Consider the following 12,357-nt stretch of genomic DNA (forward strand, 5'->3'; position numbering starts at 1 on the left):
CCTCATGAATTACCTACAAAACTTAAATACAATGCATGCAGGTGTATATTGCGATAATTAGGTGATAAGGGATTCGCAGGCCATGAAATGATGTTCTCGGGCCATGAATATGGTGCCTCTGAACTATGATGCCTTTGAATATTGATGTGCAATATTGAGAGATCCTCAGGCCATGGCATGGTATCTTCCGGCTATGAGGATGATGCCTTCGGACTATGACGCCTTTGGACAGAATGGCGATGTTTCAGCCCATGAGATGCAAAGACATGATGTTTGGTTATGCGAAGTGAAACAAGAAAAAGCTTAGTCTCGTGTAAGATCGGGGGCAGAGCTTAGTCCCGAGGTGGAGAATAGTGCTAGATTTCAAGTAGCATATCATTTGGGGTTATGCAAGGAAAGGCAGAGCTTAGCCTTATGTGACTAGGGAGGCAATGCTTAGCCTCATGCGAAATCGTAGACAATGCTTAGTCTCATGCAAGGAGGAAGCATGGCTTAGCCTTATACAAGATGGGAGACAATGCTTAGTCCAACACAGGGGAAGGCAATGCTTAGGCTTATGCAATTGAGGAGGCATGGCTTAGCTTCATGCAAGCAGGATACAATGCTTAGTCTCATGCAGGGGAAGGAAATGCTTAGCCATATGTAATTGAGGAGGCAGGGCTTAGCCTCAAGAAAAGGTGGAGACAATGCTTAGTCTCATGTAGGGGATGGCAGTGCTTAGCCTTATGCAATTGAGGAGGCAAGGCTTATCCTCATGCAAAAGGAGGCAGGGCTTAGCCTCATGCAAGTGGGAGACAATGCTTAGTCTCGTGCAGGGGAAGGCAATGCTTAGCCTTATGCAATTGAGGATGCAGGGCTTAGCCTCATGCCGGGAGACAATGCTTAGTCTCATACAGGGGAAGGCAATGCTTAGCCTTATGCAATTAAGGAGGCAAGGCTTAGCCTCATGCGAAAATGGAGACAATGCTTAGTCTCATGCAAGGGAAGGCAGTGCTTAGCCTTATGCAGTTAAGGAGGCAAGGCTTAGCCTCATGCGAAAATGGAGACAATGCTTAGTCTCATGCAAGGGAAGGCAGTGCTTAGCCTTATGCAGTTAAGGAGGCAGGTCTTAGCCTCATGTGAAAATGGAGACAATGTTTAGTCTCATGCAGGGGAAGGCAATGCTTAGCCTTATGCAATTGGGGGGGGGGGGCTTAGCCTCATGCAAGCGGGAGACAATGCTTAGTTTCATGCAGGGGAAGGCAATGCTTAGCCTTATGCAATTGAGGAGGCAGGGCTTATCCTCATGCAAAATATAGACAATGCTTAGTCTCATGCAGGGGAAGGCAGTACTTAGCCTTATGCAATTGAGGAGGCATGGCTTAGACTCATGCAAAATAGAGACAATGCTTAGTCTCATGCAAGGGAAGGCAATGCTTAGCCTTATGCAATTAAGGAGGCGGGTCTTAGCCTCATGCAAGATGGAGACAATGCTTAGTCTTATGCAATGACCAAATAATAAGTAATAGCAGAGTATTTCTTAGCTGGAAATGTGTTTGCACTTGGTAGCTTTATCGTTATGAAGATAGTGATTCTGATGTGTACCCGAATTTGAGAATATTTCTTGTTCCTGCATCCAAAGGAAAATCGTGAGTTTTACGGGGGAAGGTTGGTTCGTGCCTCCTCCTTCCTTCTTTGCTTTGCTCTGTATCGAAGTCCTGCTCGAGTTACCATGGGTAGCATCTAGCTGTTTCATAAAAATAAAGTTTTCAAAAACGTGCGTGCATATGATGAATGTAGTTATTTAAAATACATTAGTATGCAATACCAGATAAATTAGATGAACCAATGACTGTGACACTTTAGAGACATTGTGACTTCCTTAGAATTTTGAGGGTCCTTCTTAAAATTCTGCCCTAGTTTACTTAGGCGATTCTCTGACGGTTCTGCATATGATGACGTTGGTTGGACTTGCTCCGAAATTTTGAGGGCCCTCCTCAAAATTCTGCCCCAGTTTCTAGTTATGGGGAAAATGAAATTTTTATTGAATTGTGACCGAACCCACAGGGCTGCCTACATATCCCCTCTTAAATGGGAATCAGGTCAAGCGTAGTTCAATTACATCAGTTGAAGAAATGCAAACATTCTAAACATAATATCTTTTGACTGCGTCTGAATTGATTGGCTTTGGCTAAACCTCTCCGTCCATTTCTGCGAGTATGAGTGCTATTCCTGTTAGTACTCTGTGAACCATGTAGGCCTCTTGCCAATTGGGCAAAAATTTCCCTTTGGCTTCATCTTGATGCAGGAAGATCCGCTTCAGTACCAGCTGCCCCGGTGTGAACTGTCTAGGTTTGACCATTTTGTTGAAAGCTCTGGACATCCTATTCTGATAGAGTTGACCATGACACACTGCATTCATTCTTTTCCCGTCAATGAGAGCTAATTGTTCATAGCAGCTTATTATCCATTCTGTATCACTGAGTTCAGCTTCTTGTATAATTCTTAAAGAAGGAATTTCAACCTCGGCAGGAATGACAACTTCGGCACCGTAGACCAGCAAATAGGGAGTTGCCCCGGTTAATGTGTGAACTGTGGTACGGTACCCCAATAAGGCAAATGGTAACTTCTCGTGCCATTGCTTGTGGTTGTCTACCATCTTCCTCAGTATTTTCTTGATATTCTTGTTTGCGGCCTCCACGTCTCCATTCATTTGCGGCCTGTATGCTGTGGAATTCTTGTGCTTGATTTTGAAGGTCTCGCATATATCTTTCATTAGGTCACTGTTGAGATTGGCGGCGTTGTCGGTGATGATGGACTATGGAACCTCGAATCGGCAAACAATACGATCTCTAACAAAATCTTCGACGACTTTCTTGGTTACAGCTTTGTAGGATACAGCTTCGACCCATTTTGTGAAGTAGTCTATGGCTACTAAAATGAACCTGTACCCGTTTGAAGCGGCAGGCTCGATTGGTCCAATGACGTCCATTCCCCATACGGCAAAAGGCCAAGGTTCACTCGTTGCATTGAGTTCATTTGGCGGCACCCGTATCATATCTGCGTGTATTTGGCACTGATGACATTTCTGGACATACCTGATGCAGTCTGTTTCCATAGTCATCCAAAAATAACCCGCCCTCAGTATCTTTTTGGCTAAAACGAAACCATTCATGTGTGGTCCGCAAGTTCCAGAGTGTACCTCTTTAAGCAGTTTGGAAGCTTCTTTGGCATTAACACACCGTAATAACCCTAGGTCTGGAGTCCTTCTGTACATAATTCTTCTACTTTGGAGGAAATGGTTGGACAATCTTCGGAGCGTGCATTTTTTAGTATGATTTGCATGCTCCGGGTACTCTCCTTTTGCCAAGTACTCCTTCATATCATGGAACCATGGATTCCCGTCTGCTTCTTCTTCAACATGAGCACAGTAAGCTGGATGATTATGAATCCTTACAGGAATGGGGTCGATGAAATTCTTATGTGGATGCTGTATCATGGAGGACAAAGTGGCCAATGCGTCTGCGAACTCATTCTGGATTCTCGGGACATGTCTAAACTCTATCTTCGTGAACCTCTTTATCATCTCTTGCACATGATATATATATGGTAATATCTTGGTATTCATTGTAGCCCATTCTCTCTACACCTGATGTACCAGAAGATCTGAATCACCAATTACTAGTAATTCCTGGATATTCATGTCAAAGGCCAAATTGATCCCCAATATGCAAGCCTCATATTCTGCCATATTATTGGTGCACGAAAATCTGAGTTTCGTAGATACCGGATAATGTTGACCTATTTCTGACACCAAAACAGCTCTAATACCCACTCCTTTGAAGTTTGCAGCTCCATCAAAAAATATTCTCCATTCGTCGTAGGATTCAGCGATATCTTCTCCTACGAATGATACTTCTTCATCAGGAAAATACGTTTTTAGTGGTTTGTATTTTCCTTCTACAGGATTTTCCGCAAGATGATCCGCTAATGTTTGTCCCTTAACCACCTTTTGAGTCACATAAACGATGTTAAATTCACTCAACAATATCTGCCATTTTTCCAGCTTCCCTGTAGGCATGGGTTTCTGAAGATGTACTTTAGAGGATCCATCCTTGATATGAGATATGTGGTATAGGCACAGAAGTAGTGCCTCAGTTTCTAGGCTATCCAGGTCAAAGCATAGCAGGTGCATTCCAGCAAAGAATACCATGCTTCGTAGGGTATAAACTTCTTACTCAGATAGTATATGGCCTGTTCTTTCCTTCCCGTCTCATCGTGTTGTCCCAAGATACAACCGAAAGGCCCATCTAATACAGAGAGATAGAGTAGCAGTGGTCTAACAGATTCTGGCGGGACCAGGACTGGCGGTGTGGACAAATATTCTTTGATTCTGTCAAAAGCTTTCTGGCAGTCTCCAGTCTAACTAGGTGCGGCATCCTTCTTTAACATTTTGAAAATCGGCTCACAGATCACGGTTGATTGTGCTATGAAGTGGCTGATGTAATTAAGACGTCCCAAGAAGCTCATCACATCTTTCTTATTCTTTGGAGGTGGCAAATCCTGGATAGCCTTGACCTTTGATGGGTCTAGCTCAATTCCTCGGCGGCTCACGATGAATGCTAACAACTTTCCTGCGGGGACCCCAAAGGCACATTTTGCGGGATTCAATTTCAAATTGTACCTCCGAAGCTGATCAAAGAATATCATCAAGCCTTCTATGTGATATGTACAATTCTTGGATTTGATGATGACATCATCCACATATACCTCTATCTCCTTGTGTATCAAGTCGTGGAAAATAGTTGTCATGGCTCTCATGTAAGTAGCCCCAGCATTCTTCAGACCAAACGACATCATTTGATAGCAGTACACCCCCCATGGTGTAATAAAAGCTGTATTTTCAGCATCCTCTTCATCCATCCAAATCTGATGATATCCCGCGAAGCAATCCATAAAAGGATTGGAGTTCATGCATGGTGCAGTTTTCGATCAGTATGTGCATGTTGGGTAACGGAAAATCATCTTTGGGACTTGCTCTGTTTAGGTCCAGATAATCGACGCATACTCTGACTGTCCCATCCTTCTTCGGAACTGGCATGATTTTAGCCAACCAAGTTGGATATTCAACAACTCTGAGAACCTTAGCTTTGATCTGCTTGGTGACTTCTTCTTTGATTTTTAGACCGATATCTGCTTGAACTTTCTGAGCTTCTGCTTTATTGGCAGACACATTGGGTTGGTGGGTAGTTTATGAGCCACTATGGACGTGCTCAAACTAGTCATATCATCATAAGACCATGCGAAAATGTCTTCATATTCTTTCAGGAAATAGGTGTATTCTTCTTTCTCTGATGGTGACAGGTGAATGCTTATACGAGTTTCTTTGACAGTTTCGTAATCTCCCAAGTTGACTATCTCAGTTTCGTCCAGGTTGGACTTAGGCTTGTTCTCAAAATCTTCAACTTGTCTAACAATATTCTCAGGTATTATATCCTCTTCTTCTATTTCTTTCGAGTCACTATCCTTATGTTACGTTGTCTCATTACATGTCACAGTCGTAGGTTCATCTGGATAAGTAATAATAACGATGTAGAAAAGTGTAAAGGATAATAATAAATAATAAAATAGCAAATCATTGATAAATATCAAAATATCAAACAAAAGTGATTTTAATGATTCAAACAATTGTTTCAAAACAAAATAACAAAATACTGAAAAATGTCTTAAAATGCTCATAAAAATTGCTTTCAAGGTAAGTGATGCTAGCACCCAGGCTACCCCGGAACTCGGCGGGCCCTTGATGGTATGGCGGTCCAGTTCCTAAGAACAGCTCCCTTCTCCACCGTTTGAATGACGAGGCCTTCCTTCTCCTCCTCAACTACTACGCTGCAGTCCATATCTTCATCTTCCAAGAACAAATTCTTTAAACAAGCTAGAATTTCATCTTCTTCAAATCCCCACATCATATCGGCCTGATGGAAGGATTGGCTCAAATATGGTATCGGTTGCTCCAGAGGGTAATAAGGACCATGCCATGGTGGCAACCAATTCTGATACTCATGCCAAGTGTACTGATATCCCAGTCCAAAGGTCATGCCGTGACATTTTAGATGTACTGGTTTGGCGATACCCTGGAGATTCTTACCGAGCCCTTTACCAGGTTCATATCCTGCCCATGCCAATATGCTCTCTATTTTTCTACTCCACCATTTATCCTTCTCGATTGCGTTAACACGCTCAATGCGATGGTAAGTCTCTCCACCCAACTTCCTTATATTCTCCACAACCGAAATAGTCTTATTGGTGTAAATAGGGTTACTCCCGTCTCTATGAATGATCACTTCTTGATGGTTCCTTTTAAACTTTACAGCCTGATGCAGAGTAGAGGCTACGGCCCCAACAATGTGTATCCAAGGTCGTCCCAACAGCAGATTGTATGAGGCGGATATGTCGAGCAATTAGAATTCAACATCAAACCAAGTTGGGCCCATTTGCAAATAGAGGTTGGTTTCTACGATCGTGGCCCTTTGAGATCCATCGAATGCTTTCACTTTCATAGTTCCTGCTCGTATTTCATGCAAAACTTTACCAATCTCTTCAAGTAGTCAATGGACATATGTTGAGACTTAGAACCCCCATCTATCAAGAGCCTGGCAATGAATTTATCTTCGCACTGCACTGTGATATGCAGCGCCCTGTTGTGACTCAACCCTTCTGGCGGCAATTCATCTTCATGGAAAGTGATCTTATGGCTTTCCAATACTTGTCCTACCATATTGGCCATCTCCCCATTGGTAATGTTGTTGGGTACATAAGTTTCATTCAATAGTTTCATCAACGTATTCCTATGCGCCTTAGAATTCTGTAGTAGTGATAGAATGGACATCTGAGCAGGGGTTTTGTTCAGATGATCAACCACAGAATACTCTCTCACTTGTACCTTTCTCCAAAGATCATCCGGGCCGATTTCAATGATAGGTTATTTGGAAGCGGCTTCTTTACTAGTTCCCCCCAAATGCTCGGGCATGTAAACCCTACCAGTTCTGGTCATACCTTGTGCTGCACCAGTTTCTTCTATTTTCCCCTTCCTTTCCTTCTCGCTTCTGTAGCATAGTTCCAGGGTATAGCATTGGATTTGAAGGACGGTGTAGGTGCTAACGTCACGGTGAATGGTGTGGTCACTTCTACTTCGAACGGAGCTGGTGTGGCTGAGGGCGTTGTTACTTCAACTTCGAATGGAGTCGGTACAGCTACTTCAACTTCAATCGATGACTGTGTCTATACCACAATAGGCGTGAGAGTGACTGGAGGCATGTTGGGAGCATCCTCTTCTCGAATGACCCCAATTGACCCCTCCGGGTCCCATTCTTCATTAGTTTCTATTACATTAACCCCCTCGCCCCTGTGATCTGGGAGGGGATTATTGCGGACGTTAGGTGCAGTCTCCTTTTCCTGTATAACTTTGGTATCAATCAGCGTCTGGATCTTATCCTTCAGAGTGCGGCATTCATCAATAGCGTGACCTTTCATGCTTGAATGGTAGGCACATGTCTTATTCGGATTGACCAATTGAGAGGAACTTTCCATGGCGACAACGGGAATGAGAATGACATAACCGGCAGCTTTCAATCTCTCATACAACTGGTCAATAGGTTCGGCAATATGAGTGTATTGTTTGGGCGGCTTACGGTCAAAATTTGGCCAAGGTTTTTGGTACTTTTGGCGGGCTGGTGGTGAGTGGTAACATGCTGGCTGAGTGTTGTAAGTGTGGTAGGCGGTAGCGGGTTGTTGATATCTAGGAGGTGAAAGCTGATATGTGGATGGAGGTGTTTGGTATGTGAGAGGAGACTTCGGACCTTGGGCTACCATCACAGTCCCTACTTCCTTGTTTTTAGATATACCCCCGACTACAAGGCTTTGTTCGTAGCCAGGAGTGCCTCGAAATTGTTTACCATCCCGCTTTTGATTCCCTCTTATATTCTTTCTCCCAATTTGATGATGTCGGAGAATTTATGATTTTCAATAACCATCAACCTCTCATAATATTACGGATCCTGGGCCCGGACAAAGAATTTGTTCATTTGTTTTTCTTCCAATGCTGGCCTTACTTTTGCAGCCTCTGATTTCCACTGAGTAGCATACTCACACAAAGTTTCAGTCAGCTTCTTCTTAAGATTCTAGATATAGAAGATGTCTGATGGATTCTCTGTGTTGAATCTGAACCGATCCATAAAATCTGATGCCATGCTTACCCAATTAATCCACTTCTTGGATTTTGACTGATGTACCAGGAAAGGGCGTCTCCAGTGAGGCTCCTCATGAACAACTTCATGCGGATTCTTTCATCTTTACCAACCCCTACGAGTTTGTCACAATACGTCCATAGATGTACTTTTGGATCACCTGTCCCATCAAACATTTCGAACATAGGAGGTTTTTAACCTTTTGGCTGTTCTACGTCCAATTGAATACATAAATCCTCATAGTTTAAACCTTTGATGCCTTTACTACCTTCAACACCTTGGACTCGACTTGTAAGCTTCTTAAGTTCTTCCGCCATGTTCTTGATGAGCAGGTCCTTCTCGGCGGATTTCGGTGTATACGGGCTTTGTTGTGAAATATGGGGTAAGGTTTCCACGTATATGGGGTTACTTTGGAGGACTCTATGGATTTGGGTGTAGTGGTGATCATTGGTTGAGTTTTGGGGATCAGGAGTAGGTTGTTGTGCATTTTGAGGAGTGTGGTAGGTGGTAGTTTATAGGTATTGGTTTGGATGATGATGATGCTGTGGAGGAGTTGGTACTGGCGGAGGATTAGGATTTTGGGGAGGCGTGGCGTATTGATGAGGTGCGGGAGGATTTTGCGGGTGCTGGTTTTGTGTGTTTTGAGGAGGTGTTGGGTTTTGGGCATTTTGTTGGTTGATGTCGGGAACATTCAGGGTAAGGGAAAGGTTTGCCAAGTTACGGACCTGCTCAAGTTCCCCTTGTAACTCCAGTATCTTTTTCTCTAACCATAAAACCAAGTCATTCTGCACCGGAGTACTTCGACCATCTGAAGTTTCAACATTTTCTGCATGTGTAGCATTGTCTTTCCCGATACCACTCATATCGTCCATATTAGCTTTTCCTTTGTTCTTAGGATCACTTGGAGGAGGAGGAGGTGGAAGACCTCTAGATCTGGTATGATATGCCGATGATGCCAGTTTGCACAAACCAACCTTAGGGGGTGGGAATAAACAAAGAAAAGAAGAAAAACAAAAGGTAAACAAGTCAGTAAGGAGTATTAAAAGGATATTTACGATATTTAAACACGTATTGCAGAATTATAAATTTGCTTCCTAATTTGGGGACCTCATCGTGCCCGAGGTAGGCCTAGAGACATATAGCTTTGGAGAAAACTCAATGCCGATAACTGCGTCATTTCATTAATATGATAAATAGACCAAATCTCTACTAAAACGATAATAATTATAAAGAGTCACTAGTGGCATTTGCCTTATTTCAATCAAATTCTAAAACTAATCTAGAAAACATCATCCCTAATCTACTCGGTCCCAGAGGCACCTTCTCCAAGCTTGGCCTTCTTATCCCCGTCAATCAGATTCCCCAGGTCGTGCATGTCCAACAACAGATACACCCTTGCTAGATGTCCTCCTTCATTGCCCTCTGTGTTCTGACAATCCGAGACCCTTTTCCTCATCTTTCCCTCAAGTTCCATCAAACCCTGCTCCAAATACTCCAACCTTTCTGTTGATTTAGTAGCGATTCTCCTCCATTCATTGATTTCTTCCATGTCCACTTTATGTTGTTCCAAATGCCTGGCCTCAGATTCAAACACCCTTTTGCGCAACCTCCAGTATTTGACTTGTGCTTCAGCAGCGTCGTCTATGACCCTATTTCTCAAATCAACCCCTGGTTTGACCTCTCCTGCTATGTCATCGACCAATCATGATGGGTAGAAGTACACATGGCCGGCATGATACCTGTCTGGCTCGATGGTATCTTTCTCCACAATAATCTTTTGATGCCACATATGCTGTGCCTCGAACTTGAATGGAATGGCATGCCCTTGGAAGTCTGCTTTGTAATGAACCATTTTGGAAACTCGTGGTATAACTTGTTTTCTCCCAGCTTGCCTCATGACTCTGATAGGAGCATAAGGATAGATTCCCCTTAATCCGATTAGCACTAGATGAGGAACATCTCTCGACCTGATGATGAATTCACTGCTAGGGAACCACTCAAACATCCAATGTACCTTGTCATCAGTGAAATCGCTAAAGAAATGTACCCAGCTCACAGCGTTTCCCGGCTGTGCAAACCTGTCTGGGATAAAAGTCGTTCTCTTCTGATGGTGATAAGATATGTGGTCATTCCATGGCCGTCGCGGAAATTCTTGACGGTATTGTCCTCTCTGAAGGTGTTCCAACAACCATATTTGAAGCAACAAATTGCAACCCTCAAAATGCCTATATCCCTTTTTGCAACGGTCTAAGGCTCGGTACATCTCAGCCACGATCATTGGGACAACAGTGTAAGTTTGCCCCTCAATTCCTTCCATTAGGGTCTTAGTGACCATACCTAGGCGAGTGTGGATCCTTTCCCTTTATATCGAGAATATCAGCATCCCCAGAAAATAGACAATGAATACAAAAACCCGGTAGTGAGTCCAACCCAAAGAAGTGATGGCAAATTCATCATGGTAAAGACGATATGACTTGCTGTGACCATAACGCTCGTAAAGGAAGTCGAATGTAAGATTTCTTCAGACAGACTAACTCATTATTTTTCCTGAAACCAACCATTTTTAGGAAACCTCGAGAAGTACAATTTTCCGGTACCAACAAGCCAGGGCTATCACATGGGAGCCCAGCGAAGCCTCCTATTTCTTCTAGAAGGGGAGTCATTTCTATATCACCAAAACGGAACACGGTCCTCCTCTCATCCCAGAACATGGTGGCAGCCTCAATTAACACATTGTTCAACTGAATATCTAACAAAGAAGGTAGATTCCCGAGAATTCTTTTCACATGGTTTTTGTCACTTGGCGAGAGATTTTCCCACCAATCTAGCAACAAAGATGGGATACTTCGAACCATGCCGAACCAGGGGACTTCGTGCCTCATTTCTGCAAAACAAATAAAGTTAGCGTTTTCCCCCTCTGGATTCGACTATTTACATACTAATGATTAGCATATTGGCACGTTTTCTCCAAATAATGTACATATAATGATTGTACCCATTGGGATTTAAGGAAATCCCGGCAGGCTTTGGACAAGGCTTGCCTTAGAGAGTTACGTGGACAAGGCTCTAACCCGTACTAGGTTTAGACATGATGCATGCACTGTTAATATTAGAGTGGGGGGTTTCTAGAAGAGTCTAGACAGGTACCTTCAAGTGGACAACTTGAGAGGGAAAGGCACGAAACCGTCGATTGCACTGCTGATCGACTAGTTTTACCACAAATAAGCCTTTCCAAATTTAAAAAGGTGATATAGGAAGAGCACGTACACTCATCAAGCGCCGCTATGGTATTAATTACGCACGAGTGGAATATGATGTGGAGCATGCTTTATGTAAAGATAAAACAACACATTGTCAAGTATTTTGCATGATAAAGACGGTAAATGCAGTATTAAATGAAACGTAAAGGCATAAAAAGACAGAAAAATACGGAAGAAGTTAGTTCGCGCAATATGAAAGAATTGTAATAAAGCAAGCAAGGGGGGTAGGGGTAGGGAGAGACATGATGTAGCAAATTTAAAAATGATTCGGAGCAAGTGAACATGACTAGAAAATAAAGGAAAACGCACATTGTAACCAAATCAAGCAAAGATTTGAATATTAATACAAATTCAAAATAGAGGGAAATAGGGGAAAAGGTGTGCATGTAGCCATAAAAAGGGAAAATGGAAGCGGGATGCTCATGTAATGATAAAGAACAAGGAAACACATTCATCAAAGAAGACTAATTCATATAGACCAAGTTCGCTATGGTAAGAGCCTAAAAAATATCCCCAGCAGAGTTGCCATACTGTCGCGCCCCTCTTTCTAGCGAAATCGAGTTTCGACATGTGACAACTCTTTTAAAGGAAGGTGTTAAAAGAGAGAATTGCCACCTAACGGGTTTGAGGTGCGTTAAGGCACCTATTTGCAAATAACTCTGGTTTAACCAGTTTGCGTCACCAAAGATCGGGTAAGGGCTCAAATTACCTCGAAGAGAAGGTGTTAGGCACTCTTCGAGGTCCACAATTGTGGGTCCCGGCCGAACTTGAATTATATGAATTAGTCAAATAGTCATAGAGAAAAACAAGAAGTTTTAAAAAAAATATTATTAGAAAGTCCTTGAGTAAACACAGATAATTGGTTTAAAGAC

This window comes from Nicotiana tabacum, chromosome 4 (genome assembly GCF_000715075.1).
Source record: "Nicotiana tabacum cultivar K326 chromosome 4, ASM71507v2, whole genome shotgun sequence".
Taxonomy (NCBI): domain Eukaryota; kingdom Viridiplantae; phylum Streptophyta; class Magnoliopsida; order Solanales; family Solanaceae; genus Nicotiana; species Nicotiana tabacum.